We start from the raw sequence: 23,342 nt of genomic DNA on the forward strand, positions 1-23,342 counted from the left end.
AGAGTGGTGGCCTGAGATAGTTAGGGTCAGTCCTCCCCCGTTTCTGATGTGCCAGGAATCCAAGGTTTCTGAACGGCCACTAGCAAAGTAATTGCCTGCCTGTCTTATTTTCCAGAGCCTGGTGACACAACACAAAATGAAAACAAAGACAGGCCACCTATAGAGCATGTTCACAATTTTAGGATACCAGTACAGACTCCATACTGCCGGCACAATTTGTTTGGTGTTAAGATGAGCAGTGCTGTCCATGTTCAGAAACCCCTGTATGTCTTGGTTTCAGTGGGGAGCTTCCTGGAAAATGACAAGTGGAGTGTAGGGAAGAAACTGAGTTCACTGGAAATGAGAGCAGTGTTGAGTGAGTTCCTCCAAACTCAAAAAGGAGCTGGCACAGAATTTGAACCCAAGAAAGTTAATTTATGTTTTAGTATGTGCATCCACTGAGAAGGTCATGTTCTGACATAGTTCTGGGGTGGCATTTTGTCTTCATTATCAATGACAGAGGTGAAAATGAATCTATCTGATGTTTTGTGTTTTGCTAAGTTTTTTTTCCCAAATTAAGATAATCATTGTAGATAACTTAGAAAATATACCTAATTAAAGAGAAGAAAGTTAAAATTACCTGTGATCTCACCTTTCAAAAATAATCATTGTTAATGTTTCAGATAACACATATGACGTTTGTATCTACAATATTATATATCTATTCTATATGAAAAGCTACTGCTTTGTAAGTTTTTTTCTACTTAATAAACAATATGTCCATATCATTTAAAATGATTGCTCAATTTTTCTTTTTATGTGTGTTCCATAAATTCCTCAACCATTTTCCCAAACTACTGGACATTTAGGTGTTTCCCATTTTTTGCTATAATAATCACTCTCAATTAATGTCCTTATAGGTGAATCTCGGCACGCTTGAACACATGCATAATTATTTCCTTAGGATAAGTTCTTAGAAATAGTATTGATAATGTTAATTCTGCCTACTCCAGCTTATCCTCTTTCCTAATCTGGGAAGTCTGAAAAAATAGAAGTAGAGGAAAGTTTTTTAAAAAGTCAACATAAAGGGACAGGTGTAAGGTAAAATACCACAGCTCATACTGCATCTCTGCAGTATCAACATGCTGTGGAATGCAGGGCAGTGAAGATGCTAGAGGATGGGGTTATGAATAGATATTTTGGTCATTAAATGACTTCCACTGCTATGAGATGTGCTTGCTTTTATGTAACTGTTTAATTTCTTGAATATTAAGTGTAAAGAAAATGGCTAAATAACATTGTAAATGTGCAATCAACAGTGCCTATTTGGTTTTAGTTTGAAATGTGTTAGAGTGGTGATTCTCTTTCTTTAAAAAAATAATTTTAACTTATATTTTAGACTCTGAGTGTACATGTGCGGGTAGGTTACATGGGTATATTGTGTGATGCTAAGGCGTGGGTATGATTGATGCCATCACCCAGGTAATGAGCATAATACCCAACAGTTTTTCAATCCTTGCTCCCCTCCCTCCCATCTCTAGCTGTCTTTAGCATCTATTGTTGTCATCTTTATGTCTATGAGTACCCCAATGTTTAGCTCCCACTTACAAGTGAGAACATGTGGTATTCTTGTTCCTCTATTAATTGCTTAGAGTAATGATCTCCAGCTACACACACATTGCTGCAAAGGACAAAATTTTGTTCTTTTTTATGGCTGTGTAGTTTTCCATGGTGTATATGTACCGTTTGTTATTTATCCAATCCTTGATGAATATTTGGGTTGACTCCATATCTTTGTTATTGTAAACAGTGTTACAATGAATGTGTGAGTATATGTGTCTTTCTGGTAGAGTGATTTGTTTTCTTTTGGATATACACCCAAGAATGGGATGTTGGGTCAAATGGTAGCGCTGTTTTAAGTACTTGGAGAAATCTCCAAACCACTTTCCACAGAGGCTGAACTAATTTAAATCCCCTCAAACAGTGTATAAGTGTTCTCTTTTCTCTACAACCTTGCCAGAATTTGTTAGTTTTTTACTTTTTAATAACTGTCATTTTACTGGTGTGAGATAGTATCTCACTATGGTTTTGATTTGCCTTCTCTGATGATTAGGGATGTTGAGCATGTTTTCATACATTTATTGGCCACTTGTCTGCCTTCTTTTGAGAAAAGTCTTTATGTCTTTTGCTCACTTTTTATTTGTGTATTTGATGAAATCAATTTATTTATTTTACTTTAAGTTCTGGGTTACATGTGCAGAACATGCAGGTTTGTTACATAGGTATACATGTGCCATGGTGGTTTTCTACAACTATCAACCCATCATCTGGGTTTTAAGCCCTGTATACATTAGGTATTTGTCCTAATGCTCTCCCTCCCCTTGCCCCCAACTTTTCAACGGGCCCTAGTATGTGTTGTTCCCCTTCCTGTGTCCATGCATTCTCATTTTTTAACTTCCCACTTATGAGTGGGAACATACGGTGTTTTGTTTTCTGTTTCTATGTTAGTTTGCTGAGAATGATGGCTTCCAGCTTCATCCATGTCCCTGCAAAGAACACAATCTCATTCTTTTTTTTCTGACTGCATAGTATTCCATGGTGTGTATGTGCCACATTTTCTTTAACCAATCTATCATCAATGGGCATTTGGGTTGGTTCTAAGTCTTTGCTATTGTAAACAGTGCTGCAATAAACATATGTGTGCACATGTCTTTATAGTAGAATGATTTATAATCCTTTGGGTATATACCCAGTAATGGGATTGCTGGGTCAAATTATTTCTGGTTCTAGACCCTTGAGGAATCACCACATTGTCTTCCACAATGATGAACTCAAAATGGATTAAAAACATAAATGTAAAACTCAAAACCATAAAAACCCTAGAAGAAAACCTAGGCAATACCATTCAGGACATAGGCATGGGCAAACACTTCATAACAAAAACACCAAAAGCAATTGCAACCAAAGTTAAAATTGACAAATGGGATCTAATTAAACTAAAGAGCTCTGCGCAGCAAAAGAAACTGGCTTCAGAGTGAACAGGCAACCTACAGAATGGGAGAACATTTCTGCAATCTACCCATCTGACAAAGTTCCAATATTGAGAATCGACAAAGAACTTAAACAAATTTACAAGGAAAAAAAAAAACCCATCAAAAAGTGAGGAAAGGATAATGAATACACTTCTGAAAAGAAGACATTTATGTGGCCAAAAAACATATGAAAAAAAGCTCATCATCACTGTTCATTAGAGAAATGCAAATCAAAACCGCAATGAGATACCATCTCATACCAGTCAGAATGGCAATTATTAAAAAAAGTCAAGAAACAGCAAGTGCTGGTGAGGCTGTGGAGAGATAAGAACACTTTTACACTGTTGGTGAGAGTGTAAATTAGTTTGCTCACTTTTTAATGAGGTTGTTTTTTGCTTATTGAATTAAGTTCTTTATAGATTCTAGATGTCAGACCTCAGTTACATAGTATGCCAATATTTTCTCACATTCTATATGTTATGTGTTTACTCTGTTGATAGTTTCTGTTGCTGTGCAAAAGCTCATCAGTTTAATGAGGTCTCACTTGTCAGTTTTTGTTTTTGTTGCAATTGCTTTTAAGGAGTTAGTTATAAATTCTTTCCCAAGGCATGGTGTTTCCTAGGTTTTCTTCTATGACTCTTATAATTTGAGGTCTAACATTTAAATCTTTAATTCATGTTGAGTTGATTTTTGTATGTGGTGAAAATTAGGAGTCCAGTTTCATTTTTCTGAACATAGCTAATCAGCTATTCCTGCACCATTTATTGAGTGGGAAGTCTTTTCCCCATTGCTTATTTTTGTTGACTTCTTCAAAGATCAGACAGCTGTCGGTGTGCAGCTTTATTTCTTAGTTCTCTATTCTGTTCAGTTGGTATATGTGTCTGTTTTTGTACCAGTGCTATGCTGGTTTGGTTACTGTAGTCTTATAACATAGTTTGAAATCAGGAAATGTGATCTCTGGATTTGTTCTTTTTCCCTAAGATTGCTTTGGTTATTTGGGTTCTTTTTTTGGGTTCCATATGAAATTTAGAATAGCTTTTTTTCTAATTCCATGAAAAACGATGTTTGTAGTTTGAAAGGAATAGTGTTGAATCTGTAGATTGCTTTGGATAGTATGGCCATTTTAATAATATTAAGTCTTCTACTCCATGAATATGGAATGTTTTTCTATTTGTTTATGTCATCTATGATTTCTTTCAGCAGTGTTTTGTAGTTCTCCTTGTAGAGATCTTCCTTGGTTATATGTATTCCTAGGTGGTGTGTGTGTGTGTGTGTCTATTACAAATCGGATTGCATTCTTTACTTTGCTTGAGTTTGCTTGATTTTGAACATTATTGGCATAAAAAAATGCTACTGATTTCTTCACATTGATTTTGTATCCTGAAACTTTATGGAAGTCATCTGTCATTTCCAGGAGTCTTTTGGCAGAGTCTTTAGGGTTTTCTAGGTATAGAATCATATTGTTAGGGAAGAGAGATAGTTTGACTTCTTCCTTTCCTATTTGAAAGCCTTTTCTTTCTTTCTTTTGCATGACTGCAGAATGGTGTTTCTCAAACTTCACTGCATCAGGATCACCTGGAGGGGTTGTGGTTCAGCTCCAACCCCAGAGTTTCAGATACAGAAGGCCTGGGATTGGGCCCAGCATTGGTATTTCTAACAATTGCCAGATGATGCTGATGCTGCTGGTACAAGAATCACACTTAGAAAACTACAGTTTTAGGGGAACTTACTGAAAGAAACTAATTCAAATGCTGCCTCATGTTAGAAAAAAAATACTTTTTATGAGAATAACTGCTTCCAAAATTACCTGTTTAGTAAATTTTAACTTTCTGAAATTGGATTGAATTTTCTGGAATAGTGGATCCTATTTATTTTTCTTTCTTTCTATTTTCTTTTAGAGACAGGGGCCTCACTTTGTTGCCCAGGCTGGAGCACAGTGGCTATTCACAGGTATAATCATAGTACACTGCAGCCTGGAACTCCTGGGCTCAAGCTATCCTCTTGCTTCGGCCTCTCAAGTAGAGAGTAGTTGGTACTAAAGGCACCTGCCACCACACCTTGCTGCTATTTCTAATACAAGTCCAATTTTTAGGGAGTGATGACTCCCTAGGTAAAATCTTTGCTGAGTAGCATGTGAGCAGCATTTAGTTGAAGAATTAGGTAATGAAAAGACAGAGATAATATCCAAGGTAGAAGTAAAAATATTAATTAATGATGATGATGATGAAATTTACAGAGTGCTTACTATGAATCTGAGACTTTTCTCAAGTATTTTACAAGTATTATCTCAATACTTGTAAAATGTAATACTCAAATATTATCTCAATACTTGTAAAATGTAATACTCAAGTATTACTTGCAATAGGTAATACTCATTACATATTTACAAGCAAATAATACCTGTAAATGTAATACTCGAGTATTAAGCATTACATATTTACAAGTAAATACTTGTAAATGTAATGCTCAAGTATTATCTCAATACTTGTAAAATGTAATACTCAAGTATTATCTCAATTGGCACTGCAGTTGTAGGAGCTGGCTATCATCCAAGTCATGAATATTTCACATATAACAAAAGGAGAATTGTTTATTTAGTAGCTGTTGTACCAGTCTGTTTATTTTGAATACAGGCTTTGAAACACCCCAAATAATGGCAAATGACAGCATAATAAGCTTCAACAATAAGCCAGTAGTGATATTTAGACTGATTAAATAGTAATTTGCTATGATCGATACTTTTTAGTCCTGCAAATGAATGACTGGGATAACATGAAGTGGCAAAGTTTCTTGGGAGGATAACTCCATTTTAAAAGTATGCAGGAATGATTTTTGAAAAACAACAAATTAATTATACTGGGCCATTCTTTTTTGTTTGCTTTCCCCATAGAAAGACTAGCATATAGAAAAAAATAAACCCTTCTCCATAGAGGAAAACAATAATGGATGAAAAGAAAGGATTTTATCTAAATGAGAAACTTTTAGCATGCCCATGGTTAATAAAGGTCTCTAAAGTTAGCAGAATGATTTATACAGAAAACTGGTTCTTAGGTAATACAGCAGAATCTGAGATCAGAATGGGTCTGCTTCTGATGATCCTTGTACTCACTCCAGGTGACCTCAGGATGCTGTCTCCATCCATGGGTTCTTCCACTATACATTTCCCATCCAAATCCTAACTGATTTGAAGGCTCTAGTCCAATACACATTCTCCAAGAAAGAGATTCTTAACCTTGGTTCTAGCCACATCATAAGCCCCCAACACCGCTTCCACTGGTTCCATGAGCTCTTTGAGATTATATGCCTAATGGGAGGTATATTTTTCTGGAGAAAGGTCTATTGCCTTTATCAGGTTCTCCAAGAGATTAATGTTTTCCTTAATTCCCCAAACTGAAATAATCTCTTGCTTGTGAATTATCCTGTTTGTTTATGCAACTCTTAGGCCACTCATCACGTGCATCCGCCTTATTCCTGCTTTATCTCTCAGCTAGATTATAAACCTCTTCAGAGCAACATTCATGTCTGATTCATTCTTGAACTCTTGCCCAAGAACTTAGCACAGAGAAAGCCCTTAATAAATATTTACTGAAGGAAGTAAAAATAGAGGAAGGAAAGCAAGGAGGGAAACTTTAAAAACCATCAGATTTATCGTCTCGTCTCCTGACAAGGTTACACCAAACTGCCTCCAATAGATGACACTGCAAAGGCCAGCTACTGAATCACTTTAGGAAAATCATTTTCTCAGTGTGGTTCATGGGCTACAGCTGAGGACCATGATTTGACTTAATCTACATTCTATCTCTGTTACTTATTTGATGTGTCAACTGATGCAGCTAATACCAGATTTGCAAGAGGTCTTGGAAAATACATAACAGATGCAGACAGTATTAAGTAATTAGGATGACAAAATTGCTGGAATAACTTGGCTGTGTTAAAACAATGACCAAAGTTTTGTCAGTGATTCATTCAGGGACATGAATATACTGATGTGTCAAAAGTCAGTTCTAGGAAATACACTGGATGAGATGAATTAGACAATAGAAAAATTATGCCAGAAAAAAAGAGCAGGTATTTGATACTGTGGTACTGATGGCTCTACCTTTACCGCTTAAAGAAACCTCTACCTCTGAACATAGGATCATGAATGAACCAGAGGAGATGTCCCATGCAGATTAAGAAGACTCTCATTTTTTTTAAATACACATTTTGTTAGACTACTTGATTAACATTTAAAAATCTGCCATCTTTTATAGCATTTACCGTAGTCACATAATCATGAACAGGGACAAACAGGAAAAATATGGCCATATAGATGCCTAAAGCTTTTTAAATTGAAAATAACCACTGCTAAGACTTATTGCTTGATCCAGATTGATAATAAAGGTGATACACTGTACTTAGTATATTTAAAAAATATATGCTTATCAATGGCTCATAGTAATAAATTAGTATTTACTATCCTCTATTTTGCTATCTCTGGCAAGATATAAGAACACTTTTTAAAAATGTCGATGTGAAAGTCTCCATCTTTTAGAATATTTTGATCAAGGTTTTCCACACACATTTAAAAAATTGTTGTTAATTAAAAACTGCTGCTACATCATGGATTTATTTTTGGTCTTTAGAATGATCAATTAAGGCAGATTTCTCTTTATAAAATGGAGGAATATGTAAACAAAACAAATGCACACAGTATATAAATCCTGGTATTTCTGAATACTGAGGAGGGCTTCCAGTTGGAAAGACAAGAAGAAAGGGATATATTTGTGAGTGAACAGATGTGCTATGTCACGCATGCAAACTTGCTGATTTGCCTCTAAAAGCCAGTCTTTGTCCTAGCCACCTTATGCAAAATAAAGGGCTTTGCATGTCTGTAAGAGGATATTTTAAGAAATGACCTTTGCAGAATAAACAAACAAAAATTAAATTAGGCCCATAATACTTCTGTATCCTTTAATAGTTTATGATTTAGTTATAATACAATTAATTATTTCTCTTCTCATGGGACAGAAGATAACACTAAAATGCTCAAATTTGATATTGATTTTCTATTTTCTTTTCCAATTTATATATATCATTTGATCCTCAAGATTAACATTCTATATTATATTTGGAATAGTGGACAATTTTATACAAGTTTTCTTGTTTAAGAAATGAAAAAACAATGTTGAACTCTAAACCACAGTATTGCGTTTGAGGGAAATCCAGATTTATGATAATTTGCTAATTTTTAGATAAGCAGGATTGATAGTTCTTGAATGCAGGGAATGAGAGACAAGAAATATTGGTACTGTCTCCCATCCCTGGTTCGTTCTTTTTCTGTTTCTCCTTTTATCCAGCCCAAACTACAACTCTGTGACTATTGGGAGAGCAGGTATCCACAGAAAAAGTTAAACTGGCTAACTTTCAAGTCATTCTGAAAATATTTCTCGAATATTATGAACTGCCTATATAGTTCTGAGCCTGGAACCCATGTGAGGCCAAATGACTGAGAATTTGTACAATGAATTGTTGCTTTTTTTTAGAACACAGAGCTTGCCCTCTCCCTGGCTGTGGGGTGGATGTGCAGGTTGACAAGACAGTAGGATTTATGCTCCCTGTGTGGTACAGTCTCTCAAGCCCCTGAGAACCTTGTACATGGGCACAGGAAGGACAAAGCTTCACATCAGCAGGTATACGCTCAGACACAAGAGGTGTCACAGCAGTGCTTTCGCAAAAGGACATCCGTGCACCAAAGGAGCGGTCTCCACTTTGTGCAAAGAACAGAGACAAACTGAGGTAAGCAAATTGCTATGGAAAGTTCATCCTCCCCAGCCCTGCCCACCTTTCCCATGTAAACACAGAGACACGCACATCATCTGCCATATCTGGCTGTAACTGTAAACTGGCCAGCAGCAAATGACAGGAAGTAAGGCAAAGGGCACCCAATTGTTCATCATTTGTTCAAACTAGACAAGGCAGCTAAGACTGGTGGCCAACAGAGAGCTATCAGATGCTAATAATATCACAATATTACGATAATCACAATATTTCATTTTTTCACTGTCAATTGTAAGTTACATAATTTTATCATTAGCAAAAAACCTTAAAACAAAACTCATGAGACTTATGTTACCAGCAGTATTACTATTCGACTTAAAATTTTTCAAAGACCTAGGCTTTGTTCTTAGTTCACACTGGTGGAAAAAATCTTGCATATTATAAAATATATTAATATATTTTAAAATATAATCAGTAATGAAATATTTATTACTAATAACACCAAACTTAGGAATTAAAACCAGTAATATGGAATAAAATTATAGAACTAGAACAGAAAGCTATCTTACATAATTTGTTAGATTATGTATGTGAGACGGAATGACATTATTTGTGGGGAGTAGTTTGATGGGTACAAGCCTGGAATTCAAATACCCCTTTATCCCAAAATATCATCCTTGGATGTTGGCATAATGTTAGACATTGAATGTTGTAGAGGAGTAGAACTGTCACACTAACTTTTACAAATAACAAACTATATTCTCAGGTGGGAAACATGGAATTTGTCCATTCTTCCCACTAACCAAATGTCTCTGGAATGGGGCAGTGTTTCTTAAACTATCTATGGTAAAGAATATAACTCCCCATGCTACCTACAATCTTTCACAGGATTGTAACATACAATAAAAATTAATTAATAGAAAAATTAACAAAGATATATAAAATATAAGCTTTTAATTTTTAAAATTGGATTCAGCAGATACAATCACACATATATATATAAATGCTTACTGTTCATTTCTGTATTTATCTCATCACAAATCATTGACAAATAACTAATGTTAAGTTGCAGTGGGATAGAAAGTTAGTGATGTTTAATTATCTCACATGGAAATATACTTACAAAAGGAAACAGTAAGGAATAGAAGTAAAATAGAATGAAGCATGTAACTATCATTGAGAGGACAAATCATGACAATGAAGCTGCCATTCAAGCTCCCTGATGATCAGCTTTGGAGAGTCAAGAAACTACCAGGTTCTCCGTGAGAATGTCTGGGCTTGAGAACTTTTTGAGGATATCAAATGATTAGTATGTTGCTGCACCTGTAGCTGCAATGTGACTTAACCTGTGGCACCTGCAGATGTTGAATATTATTACAGCTAACAGATTAGCTTGTTACACATAATAAAAACTACCAGTTATATTCACTAAAATAATTATAAGGCTTAAACCTTCTGAGATTTCAGTGTCTAAAACCGGTATCAACTGGAAGGAGTTTCCCATCATGCACTGAAATGGCATTAGTTCAAGTATGTAAGACTTTTCTTTTCATGGCAACTTCAACATTGTCTGTTATGAGAGGATTTAAGTTAACTGGTAATTTGGTCCAAAATGGTACTATGTGTCCTCACAGTTACACGACTTCACTTCTATGCTATGAGAAAGTTTGGTGCTCAGGGAGGCCCAGTGATGTCTGTTGCTAGAGTTCAAATCAGAGTGTTACAGAAAATGACAGGCACTGGGGGAGACAAAGCCTTTTTTTAAAACGTCAAGTTATATAAACACTTAATTCAAAAGGGAAACAGATTAAATGCCTCTTAGCCTAGGGGAGTCAAACCAGCCCATCATATGAAAACGGGCACCAAGTCGACTTGACACTTGGCTCCATTGATGCAGCAAGTTCAGGGTCGGCTGTGGCTATTTCAAATATGACAGGCATCTGGGTACGCTCAAGGCTCCTTCTACACATTCAGTTGTCATTACTTTCAGGAGCATGGAGCCAGAGGATTTTGCAAATGTGAAAGTCAGCCACCCCTTTTTTATTTTAAAATGTGAGAGAATTTTTAAGATTCTTCTTTTACCTGTGACATTAAAACATACTGCAAAGACATGCTTCCCTCATGGGCATCTGAATTAAAGAAATAATCATAATGTACTTTAATAATTTTCAGTTACAGAAGTATAGCTATGTAGCTGATGACACAATGAAATAAAATGGTCACACACGCTTTTTGTGGTAAGTTGTTTAAAGTCCTATCAAAACCTGAAATTGGGCACTTGAGAAATGATGGTTCTAGCCAAGTAGGACTTGGTTTTAGTTTTCAAGAAGATTCCAGCCTTGTGGGAGTGACAAACCAAGAATTACAGAAAGTGTCAAGTGCTTTGAGAAATGCAAGCATGTATATGGGACTAGGCAAAAGGCAGAAAGACTTCCTGAGAAATGAGAACACTTATTTTTGGGTTCGATCTTCAATTGGTCTACAGACACAAAGAGTGTAGTTTATTTTTACTAACTGATGACAGTTAGTAATGACAGCAATTTGCTTCTTGGGAGCTTATTGGAAAACAATAATTATGGAATCATATGGTTGCTCTTACTAGGCAGCATTTTATAAATCTACTTTCAAAGGAATCAAGATGTCTCACACACGTCCATTTCTACACAGCGTACGATTCATGGGAGCGAGTGACATGAAATGAAATTCTTCCCAGCTTTCAAAGCTCAATGCATGCAGAAAATATGGCAGACGGGCTTCAGAAAAAATATATTTCTTATAGCACCCTATTACAGCTACCTAGCTTTAAAACGTTAAGAAATTGGGCTTCTTTTTTTTTTTTCATGGTGAGGGCAAGCTTTAATGCAGACCTGTTAATGGAATGAGTAATTAAAGGAAAAATAATAGTTTTGTTCTAGCATCACAAGTAAAAGAAATTGGGCCCCAGTCTAGTCACCAAATGCAAAATAAAGACAGATTTCATAGGTAGCAATGCAAAACATAAGCCAGACTCACAATCTGAAGATTTTTTTTTTAAATTCCAAAGCTCTTAGCCCAAAAAGGAAAACAACTCAAATGTCCACTAACTGGTAAGCAGATAAACAAAAGAGGATTTAAATTAACTGGTAATTTGGTCCAAAATGGTACTATATTCTAGTAATGGAATGCTATTGGGTAATAAAAAGGAATGAAATACTGATATATGCCACCACATGGATAACCTCAAAAACCTTATGCCAAGGGAAAAACTCAAAGACAAAGATTATATACAGTACCATTCCATTTATGGAAATGTCCAGAAAAGGCAAATCTATGGAGACAGAAAGGAGATGAGCAGCTTCCTGGGGCTGGGAGTGGCAATGAAGAGTGAGTGACTACAGATGGGCACAAGCTTTCCTTTTGGGTGATGAAAATGTTCTAAACTTAGGACATGGTAGTCATTTCACAACTCTGCAAACATATGAGAAATCATTCTATGTACATTTATAATGGGTGAATTTTATGATTTGTAAATTTAACCTCAATAAAGTTCAGTGTTAAATGTAAAATATTAAAGTTCAAGAATCAGTTCATGCTGACCCCAGTGCTTGTCAAAATGTACTACATTTATTGGTTGTGTGTCTCTTCATTTCTACTAGAACGAGTTTTAGAGACAGGGCCTGTCTCTAAATCACTTTCTGTCTATACTGCCAAGCTCAGTGCTTGTCACAGAGCAACTGGTCAATCCATATTTATTGATGAGCAATTACACAAATGAAATAACTTTTAAAGTATCATCTCTCTCCGTCTATCTCCATTTATATCTAATTCCATCTATACCACATATTTATCCTTCCTCAAAATGCGAAGGTTATTTATAAACATAATGTACCACAAATTATAATAACGAGTAGGCTGGGCATGGTGGCTCATGCTTATAATCCCAACAATTTGGGAGACCATCACAGACAGATCACTTGAGCCCAGGAGTTTGAGACCAGCCTGGCCAACATGGTGAAACCTGTCTCTATAAAAAATACAAAAAAATTAGCCGGGTGTGGTGGTGCGCCCTTGTAATCCTAGCTACTTAAGAGGCTGAGGTGAGAGGACTGCTTGAGCCTGGGAGGCGGAGTTTACAGTGAGCAGACTGCATGCCTCTACACTGCAGCCTGGGCAACATGGTGAGACCCTGTCTCGAAAATAAATAAACAAATAAATAAAATAATGAGTAAATTAAGCTTCTTCCTTTCTTTTTAAAATTATGGTAATTATACTCTAAAGCGGTTAAGTCATTTAGTCAACATTTATCCAATTATTTGTAAAGCACCTTGCTAGGCACTGAAATGCAAAGTAAAATGAGCCCTGGTCTCTGCCCTCAAGAAACTTATGGTGTAGTGGGGAGACAGACAAACACTAAAGAATTAGAGAAAAACATGGTGAATACTATCATGAAGCCAGGTGTAGGGTATTGTTGGGGGAGATATTTCTTCAACCCAGCCAACCCAAGGAAGTTAAGTAAGAATTAGCTAGATGATGGCCCAAGAAGAATAGGCATTCCAGTGGAAAGACCCACATGGAGGGATGAAACAGCTTGACCCACTTGGGAACATTGATTAGGTTCTGGGTCCATACCAATGCATGCAAACTCAGAGACCAATAGGAAATCAGTTCAGAAAGTGAAGGAGCTCAAAAAGGCTCTCAGATTTTTTTTTTTAATTGGAATTTATAGGACCATGAAGGATTTCAAGTTGGTGCATGACAATCACATGGGTATTTTGGAAAGATCACTTTCATATCAGTGTGGAGGACAGACTCCATGGTATGCCTTATGTAGGAGCTGCAAAATATATATATTATCCATATATATATATATATGTTATCTTTCTATACTGGCTTGGCACAATGCTCTCAGTCAACGCTCAGGACCCTGCCTCTCAGGTTTCCAGGCTTTGGTTCTATCTCCAGTAAAGAGAATGTCATTGGCCTTCTGGTCCTTCCACACTTTGTCTCACAGACCCTGGCCTGTCCTGTGCTCCATAGTCAAAACCTCTTCTGCTTCCCCAAATAGGATTTGCTGCTTTTGCCTAGGTTGAGAGAAACCCAACTCCCAACCATAGCTGCTTAGGTCAAGCCATTTCTGGGCCTCTAAAACATGGGATATGGAGGTGTCATGCACTTTATATTAAACAGTCAAGTAAAAGCACGTGGATCAATGTCTCTATTTCCAAGGCTCTTTTATATTTCTAGACTAGAACCATCATTTGTATAAGGTCAAAACAAAATTACAGAAACAAAATTTTAGTTTGAAAGAACCAACTAATTCTTTAACCATTTGAAACAATTGAGCTTGTGACCTTAGGCTTAATGGCACAGTACTTAGACCATGGTTTATTTTTGTATTTTTATTGCTGCAGTTTTACCCTTCATGAGTTCCATTGTTGTGACCCCTCCCCACTGAGAAAACCACATGTCCACCCCAAGAAAGCAATACTTGCTGGAAAGGACAAAGACTAAATCTCCTTAGATGGCTTTCTCACCTGTCGCTGGGGGAGAAGGATGACAGGTCAAGCTTGAAAACAGGCTAAATATAATATACCCACAAAATTACATTTTAGCAAGGAAAATATTCTGTTATTGTCACAAAAGCTGTCTAAAATTTCCATTGGGCGATGATGACAACAGAGCTGAAAGAAAAACACTTAAACTTCCCCAAATAGGATTTGCTGCTTTTCCAAAAAAAATGCTCACCAAGTCATGAGAAAATACCATGCAAAACACTGTATTGATTAACTGGCTTTCTAAAGATTGCTTTGTTTTTAGGAATAGATATTCCAATATATTGCTATCAGAGACCATCCACATTAAAGAGTAAATTGAATCATATTAACTCATTCCAAAGATTTATGAAGACATCATCAACTTCCTGTCAGTGAGAGAGGATGCTTTTTTCTTATTCTCAGTAGCAGTCCCAAGTGGCTTCCCACAGAGTTCCCTAGGTAATTGATGCTATGAGGTGAGCTCTCCTGTGAATCAGATTTCTCCAGGGAATTCCACCGGAATCCAGAGACGCCTGTCCTCATTATTCCATGCCATCCAGCTTGGAAGAAGACTATTGTGCTGGAGAATAAAATAATTTTATGATGGCTATTTAGGTCATACATTTAATTCTAAGTATTGATCTGGATAAACATGATGTGGGTTTAATCTCCGAGTTTTGGGCCCAAGACTCTGTTTCTAACCCAAATAACCCAGGATATGTGATTTTACCATAGGGTGAACAATCCCACATTAGCCTTAGAACATGATTTATCACCCAGTGACAAGAAACAATTTCTGAGAGGTCATTACCAAACACTTGATAATGAATTGTGTTTGAGGTTGTTTGTTTTTAGGTTGCTTACCATGCTGGCAAGATAAATTATTGACTGCTTTCTTTGATACCAACTTACTGCCCTATAGCTTTGCTTCTCATTCTCTTTCATGTTTCTTTTCTTTCTTTCCTTTTTTTTTTTCATGTTTCTTAAATAAAAAAATCTACAGTCCGGTGTGGTAGTGCACGCCTATAACCCCAGCACTTTGGGAGGCTGAGGCAGGAGGATCACTTGAACCCAGAAGTTAGAGGGGCCAGTGAGCTATGATTGTGCCACTGCACTCCAGCCTGGACAACACAGTGAGACCCTGTGTCAAGAAAAAAATTATCCAAAAAAGGATGATCATATACTGTTAACTTGGAGCAGCCCAAATAGACCTATAAGACGAATAGCAGGACACTGATCACCCACGCTACACTCCAACAAGCTCATACTGCAGACACCATCAAAGGGATAGAGTATCTCTGTGTAGAAAGGTCAAGATCTTGACAAAAAGCAGTAGGTTGAGAAATTTTGTGTTTCAAATGGGAAAATAATATTATAGATAAAATCTCAAAAAAAATGGATTGGCATCAAGAGAACTCTCCTTTTCTTGTGGTGCAATTCAGGCATCTTGAACTTCTGTTTCCATATAGGTCCCCGGGTGCCATGCTCTCTGACATCTGGACCTTCTTATACTGGCATTCCTTTGTCTTCTCGTTCAGACCCTGCCTCCCCTTCTCTGCCACTCATCTTCAGGTCTCAGCTTCAACATCCTCTCTGCTGGGTTACCTTCTTTGACCCCTACATTTAGTTAGGTGTGCTTGCTACTCGTTCCCATGGCTCTCTGGACTTCCAATGTCAGAGCACCCATCATTCCTCCTTTTTAACACTGTACATTGTCTTTACTTGCACCGTAAACAGACAGGACAGGCACTGTGTCCGCACAATTCAACGTGGTACCTGTAGCTTCTAAGACAAGGCATGGAGTATAGCAGGAACCTAACAATATTTATTAATGAATTAACACTGCCAAGTCCTTCTGAACATGGGTTAAATATATACTGTTTTCAGAAACTGGAAAAAAATACCCTGAAATTGTTGAAAACACCCTAAGAATATGCAGTGCTAGGCCGAGGCGGGTGGATCACAAGGTCAGGAATTCAAGACCCGCCTGGCCAACATGGTGAAACCCCCATCTCTCAAAAAAAAAAAAAAACAAAACCTAAAAAAAAGAGTGATGTTTCCCCAATGCCAAGCCATTCCTTTCAGTTACATATTAATTTCTATATGGTCTGCCACAGTTGCCTTCATGGACGAAGTTTTTTCGGACTTATAAGAAGGATATAATATGTATTAAGTCCAACATTTCTTCTTCAGAATAGCAATGAAGTCCTGTTGTACTTCAGAGAAGAGCTTCTTTCCTCTCTTGACCTTAGTGAAATTATAATGTTTTCTACTCCATGGAAACCTCTTAAATTTGTTTTGACATAAATTATTTAGAGAGGAAACATTAATAGTGCAAAGGAATAAAGATGACTGTATTTATTCATAGGGCCGAAGCACAATAAAATTGACACTTAAATTATGTTGTGTGAACTCCATAAAATAAATTTGAATAAATTTGTGTGAATATCTCAGGGGAGAAGTAGCCATCTCAGAAATGTATTCAGTGACTTTCTACTCTGACTACAGGTCCGTCAGTCTAGTTCTTAACAAATTCTAAGCCTCCTAGTTATAGTGTGTTTTAACTGTTAGTCACTGATCAAATATTCTTTTTTAAATCTCACATATTCAAGAGCTCCCCATGGTACCAGGATGCGCTGTACTAGGGCTTTATTTACAGAAACAGACTTAATTGAATCTCTACAGATTTCTCAAACCTTCTTATCATTTGAGGATAGGTGGGGGTGTGGAGGGGCTGACGCAGGGGCAGCTGCCCTTCCTTCTTTCCTCATACCCTGCTTTCTTGCTCCTGCGTCTCCCAAGGACTCTGACAGCACCCCTTACTCCTACCCACTCTGCCCCTGGTTCAAGGGCTTTAACTACCACCGACATACACTGTCAACTACACATCTGCAGTCCTGACCTCTCGCTGGTTTTCACAACCTTCTACAACATTGCTGCCTTGGCTAGTGCCACCCAGATGTCCCAGGGAAACATCAGATAAATGGGTCAGATATGGAACACATTATTTTGTATTTCTTCTATTAGTGACTACTCACTTGGCTCAAGCCAGGAACTTGAAAGCCACCAAAAATCCTAATTCTTCTTCATGTCTCATCGTCAGTCAGTCACCAACCCCTGTAGATTCTAAGTATCTCTAGAACCCATCCCCTTCTGACTCCACAGATGCTGTTTTGAGGCCACTCCTCACCATTGATTCTGATTACCTCACTCCAAGTCTTACCTTCTAATCTGTCCCACAGCCTCACCAGCAGACTAATTTTTCTAAAATGATTTTTTCTTCATTAATATCCTTTAATCTCTCTCCATCATTCACAGGAAAAAGTATAAACTCACAAATATGCCATATAAGGAGCTTCATGATCTAGCTCCTGCCAACCTTTCCAACCCCATCTTCCGTGGCCTCCTAATGCTTGAATTTCCTCCTCCCTAAGTGCTCCACCTCTACGCTCCTGCAGCACCCTGCCCATGTCTCCAGTTATCTGTGTCTCACATTGTACAACAAATAGCACCTACTTAGCTTCCTCTGTAGCAGACACCTGCTCTTTTTGCCTGTGCAATATCTGTTCTCTTCTCTTCTGCTAGCAGAACTTGGGAACTCCTCAAGCTCCATTTGTGGGCCTTTCAATCAAGCTGTCCTGCTCTTCCTGGCCAAGTGGTGGGTTCCTGACCTAGGCCAGGCCAATCGGAAGCTCCTTCTAGAATTTTAATTGGGTAAACAACCACAAATGGATGAGTACTGATACTCTTCAGCAGCAGTGCCCTGGTGAAACTGTGCATTAATTCCTGATGTCCAGCGCCAATGAGTTAGCCTTATTCACAGAATTCCTAGAATTTAGTTCCCCCTATTTCAATTAAAAATGGATTTTATTGTTTTCTTCTTTCTTTACATACCGGCCTAGCACAGTGCCTAGAAATCAATAAACATTTAAATGCATTAATGCTAACATGAATGAATAATCAAAACCTTTAAAGGGAAATAGGAAAAAAAGTGTCAGAAGCAATGGAAAAGGCTTAGGGACAGTGCCAACATTGTTCAATGGTGATAGCTACTTGTGTATTTTACATCCCTACTGTTTACTTCATGTTTCCTGACATTACATAGGAAAGAATAAGAAAGTCCTTTCATTATGCCAGGATAAACGCTGTTCAGAAGGATCCACCAATTATTAATCCACACCAGAGACTGTGATTCCTTTGATTCTCTCTCCACTTAACGTATTATATAGATACATGATAAACAAGAACGCAAAACAACTTTTTCTACTATTTGGAAGCAATCTTATCTCAATGATTGCATTTTATCGGAGTTGCCTAGGTGACAATTAGAATTCAACCACAGGCTAAGTGTGGTGGCTCATGCCTATAATCTCAGCACTCTGGGAGGCTGAGGTGGGTGGTTCATTTGAACTCAGGAGTTCGAGATTAGCCTGGGCAACATAGTGAGACCCTAATTCTACAAAAAAGAAAAAAGTTAGCTGGGCATGGTGGTGTACACCTGAGGTGTCAATTACTCAGAAGGCTGAGGTGGGAGGGTTGTTTGAGTACAGGGAATTGAAGCTGCAGTGAGCCATGACTGTGCCACTGCATTCCATCATGGACAAGAGAGTGAGATCCTGTCCTTTAAAAAAAAAGAATTCAACTTTAGTGTCCATGACTCCCTGGACAACTGTGTTGACAAAACTCTGAGGCTGAGTCAGGCATTAAGTGACAAAGAGCCACAATCAAATATGGACGTTTTAGTTCCTGGGATTTACTAGAATTGGCTTTATAGCTTGGGAAAATTCCTGGGTGAACATAATGATATTAATATTGTAATTAGAAACTCCTTAATAATACTAGTCAGCAGTTTCCTTAAATTTTAAAAGGCATGGTATAATCAATAATATGTATAATTTAGAAAAGTATAAGATATTCTTTGCCTTGCTCTACCCACCCAGTAACTCATGCTGAGCTATTTAGGAGACCATGCTACGTATGTTAGGTGGGGTAGCCACACTCCAGAAGATGTTTATCATGGCCTGAACCCATTGTAATATATTTCAAAAGCTAAGCTTCAGTTATTCCCTAAAATGAATTAGTTTTTACATACAAATCATATAATCAGACAGGTTAATAGTAACATGTTATCTCAGGAACAAACCATACATGTCTAGAAAACAGAAAAACAGAAACCCTTGTTACAGTCTGTGAAGTCAAATGTCTTGTTTAACTGAGCAAAGCTAAAGACTTGAAAATACATTTTTAACCCCTAGATTTAGAGAGTTTTCTAAAGAACACTCACTGAAGGACCAGGGGATGTTAAATCCCTACACAGTCACGTGCTGCGTAACACAGCTTCAGTCAATGATGCACCACGTAGATGATAGTAGTCCCATAAGATCATAATGGAGCTGAAAAATTACTGACATGTAGTAATACTGTAGCAGTCACAATGTCCTAGCACACCTGCTTGTGGTGATGCTGGTGTAAACAACCCTACTGTGCTGCCAGTTGTATAAAAATAGAGCACATACAATTCTGCATAGTACGTAATACTTGATATTAAATGACTATATTACTGGTTTATGTATTTGTTATACTATACTTTTTATCCTTATTTTATAGAGGATATGCCCACTTATTTAAAAAATGTTCACTAAAGAAGACATACGTGAGGCCAACAAACATATGAAAAAATGCTCATCATCACTGGTCATCAGAGTAATGCAAATCAAAACTACATTGAGATACCATCTCACGCCAGTTAGAATGGCGATCATTAAAAAATCTGGAGACAACAGATGCTGGAGAGGATGTGGAGAAATAGGAACACTTTTACACTGTTGGTGGGAGTGTAAATTAGTTCAACCATTGTGGCGATTCCTCAAGGACACAGAAATAGAAATTCCATTTGACCCAGCAATCCCATTACTGGGTATATATCCAAAGGATTACAAATCGTTCTACTATAAGGACACGTGCACACGAATGTTCATTGCAGCACTGTTTACAATAGCAAAGACCTGGAACCAACCCAAATGCCCATCGATGATAGACTGGATAGGGAAAATGTGGCACATATACACCATGGAATATTATGCAGCCATCAAAAACGATGAGTTAGGGCCCTTTGTAGGGACATGGATGAACCTGGAAACCATCATTCTCAGCAAACTGACAGAAGAGCAGAAGATCAAACACCGCATGTTCTCACTCATAGGCGGGTGTTGAACAATGAGAACACATGAACACAGGGAGGGGAGCACTACACACTGGGGTCAGTTGGGGGGAAATAGGGGAGGGAGGGTGGGGGGTGGGAAGCTGGGGAGAGATAGCAAGGGGAGAAATGCCAGATGTAGGTGATGGGGAGGAAGGCAGCAAATCACACTGCCATGTGTGTTCCTATGCAACAATTTTGCATGTTCTTCACATGTACCCCAAAACCTAAAATGCAATAAAATAAATAAATGGGAAAAAAATGTTCACTATAAAACATCCTCAGGCAGGTCCTTCAGAGGTATTTCAGAAGAAGGCATTGTTATCTTAGGAGATGACAGCCCCATGTATGTTTTTGCCCCTGAAAACCTTCCAGTGGGACAAGATATGAAGATGGAAGATAGTGACATTGATGATCCTGGCCTTGTGTAGGCCTAGGTTAATATGTGTGTTTGTCCTAGTTCTTAGCAAAAAAGTTTAAAAAGTAAAAAATTAAAAATCTTAAGAATAGAAAAAAACTATTTTCAGTGTCTTTTATATCCCTACTGTCTTTTTCTATTCTTATAATTTTTAATTTTTTGTTATACTGTTTCTTCAAGTTTAACATCACCCATTGTATAACCTTGTCCCCTAAAGCCAAACTCATTCAATTTCCTGATTTCCCTTCTCTTCCAATGTAACCATTTTGAGGATCATCTTTGACTTATTTTTCACAGGGTCCTTAATATAAAACCAGGTGTCAGACCCATCTGTTCTTCTTAATCTTTGCATGTCTGCTTCTTTATTTCTTTGGCTCCCAGTCTGAGGCTATCACAGGAGAGTAGAAGGCATACAATTGTGAGCAAATATGAGACACTTAATGTATCTGATTTTTTCAACCAGCTTTTGAGGCAGGATTTGTAATTCTCCCATCTTCTGGGGAAGAGGGTACAGCTCAGAGAAGTTAAGGATTGTGCTGCAGACCCCATCAGCCCATAGTAGTGAAGCCAGAATGTAAACCCAGGCAGTAGGCTCAGAGCCCACGCTGTGCCACTCTGACTCTTGCACTTCTGAGGGCCTGGCATGGCACGCTGCTAAACATCGTATTTTATCTCATTACTCATCAGTATGACGTTGTGAACTAGGTCACATCCTCACTTTATAGGTGAGTTCTCACAATCAGGAGGTAGCTCCCAAGCCCATTCTCCTTCCTACCCTTCAATGCCTCATTGCCTCCCACCTGAACGATGGGACAGCCTCAGTTCTGCTTTACCAGTTGTTCCACGCCACAGCAGCCCAGATAGGATTCACCAAATCCACTTCCATACAACGCTGCTTTCATCATGTTCTGTTCTGGAACAAAAGCTTCCAATGGCCTCCCCTTGGCTGCATTATTGCTTTTACCTAATGAATTCCAATTGTGTCACTCCAGCATTCAGGGCCAAGTGGGAAGGTAAGATAAGCATTGCTCCGTGTACCTATCTGATCTTTCCTATCTTTCCGAGTTCACCTCCCACGCTCCTTCACAATGAGGTTCTCTATACCCCTACCCTGTCTGCTCCATTTCTTCATACTTTTATTCATGCCTCCCTTATAAGCTCTTCCTTTAGGGTCCCTCAAATTGTTCATTCCCTGGAGTACAGGTCCAGGAAAGCCTCTAAAAGAAATAGAGTTGAAATTGTGTTGTAGTGCTTGACAAATCCAGATAATTATAATCTTATTAGGTATTCAATATTATTACACTAAGTCTTGTGCCAAGGTGGGTGACACCATAGTAAAACTTGGGTATAATGTGAACCTTTAAGATGTTAGTTGCATTATTGATCTTGGCTTAATAGAACAGTATGAATAAAACAGGATCCATTACACAGTGATGCATCATTCCATTAGAGATGAAGATTGGATCAGACAGGAAGTGGTCAGCTGCCAAGAGCAGCCATATAATCAGGGAACAGTCTTCATAGGCAGTTAGTTTGATTCAATAGTTGCCAGAGTCACATCTAACAAGGATGGTCGGTGCTGCTGCTGCCCAGAGATCGTGCAGCGAGTCCCAGATCAGGCATTTAGAGTGATGGCACGTCTCAGGGGCTACACAAAGCCACAGAATAAACATGGTTCATATTTAGTTTCCTTTTGAGGATTCAGGACAAAATGTAAATAATTTAACTGAAAATATCTCATGATACTTTATGTGAAAACATTAAAAACTCTAAGGCTTATTATGGAGTAGAATGGGAAATTCCATAATTTATAATAATAAAACACTTTTGAATTTGCTGTTGACTCCTTTGGTTTATATAGCCAGACCCTTGGGAATGCATGTTGCTCTCCTCTGATATTAGAAGTATTTCAGTGGAAATGCTTGAGAAATGCTGATGTAATGTACTAAGTGTTATGGACCAAGACCCAGTGGAATCTCATTATCATGTGATGAAAGGCATTTGCCAGACATAAAGAGCATGTCCCATTAATAAATATTAAAAGAACAAAGTTGATACTTGCCTTATGCAAATCTGTGTATAAATAAGAACATAAGAACACTGTCAATACTATTCCTTAAATTTGGATGTCTCTTTTACTGCTTTAGGTTATTTTAATGAGGTTTCACAATGTATTTCTAATACATGGCTTAGCTATCACATTTTGGAAAATATTCAATCTAAATCCCTTGAAAGCAAACCTGTCATGAAATAAGGTCATAGCCAGAAAATCTATTTGTGTCAGGATTATAGTTCAAGACTCAAAGCCAAAGGCCTAAAAACCAACTATACACTTAGCCATCAAAAAAATCCTTCATCAACCATGTGATGGGCACTCATCTAGATACCAAAAAACATAAAGACAAAAAAAGATTCCTCAAAGGGCATCACCACAAGAATCT

At 37.7% G+C, this 23,342-nt stretch overlaps 1 pseudogene; it reads left to right on the top strand.

The window, feature by feature from the left end:
• The first annotated feature begins 231 nt into the window (after window positions 1-231).
• Window positions 232-23,342, top strand: part of LOC119473507 — an 84,632-nt pseudogene continuing 61,521 nt past the window's right edge.

Source organism: Cebus imitator, unplaced genomic scaffold, assembly GCF_001604975.1.
Source record: "Cebus imitator isolate Cc_AM_T3 unplaced genomic scaffold, Cebus_imitator-1.0 Scaffold9, whole genome shotgun sequence".
NCBI classification, from domain to species: Eukaryota; Metazoa; Chordata; class Mammalia; order Primates; family Cebidae; genus Cebus; species Cebus imitator.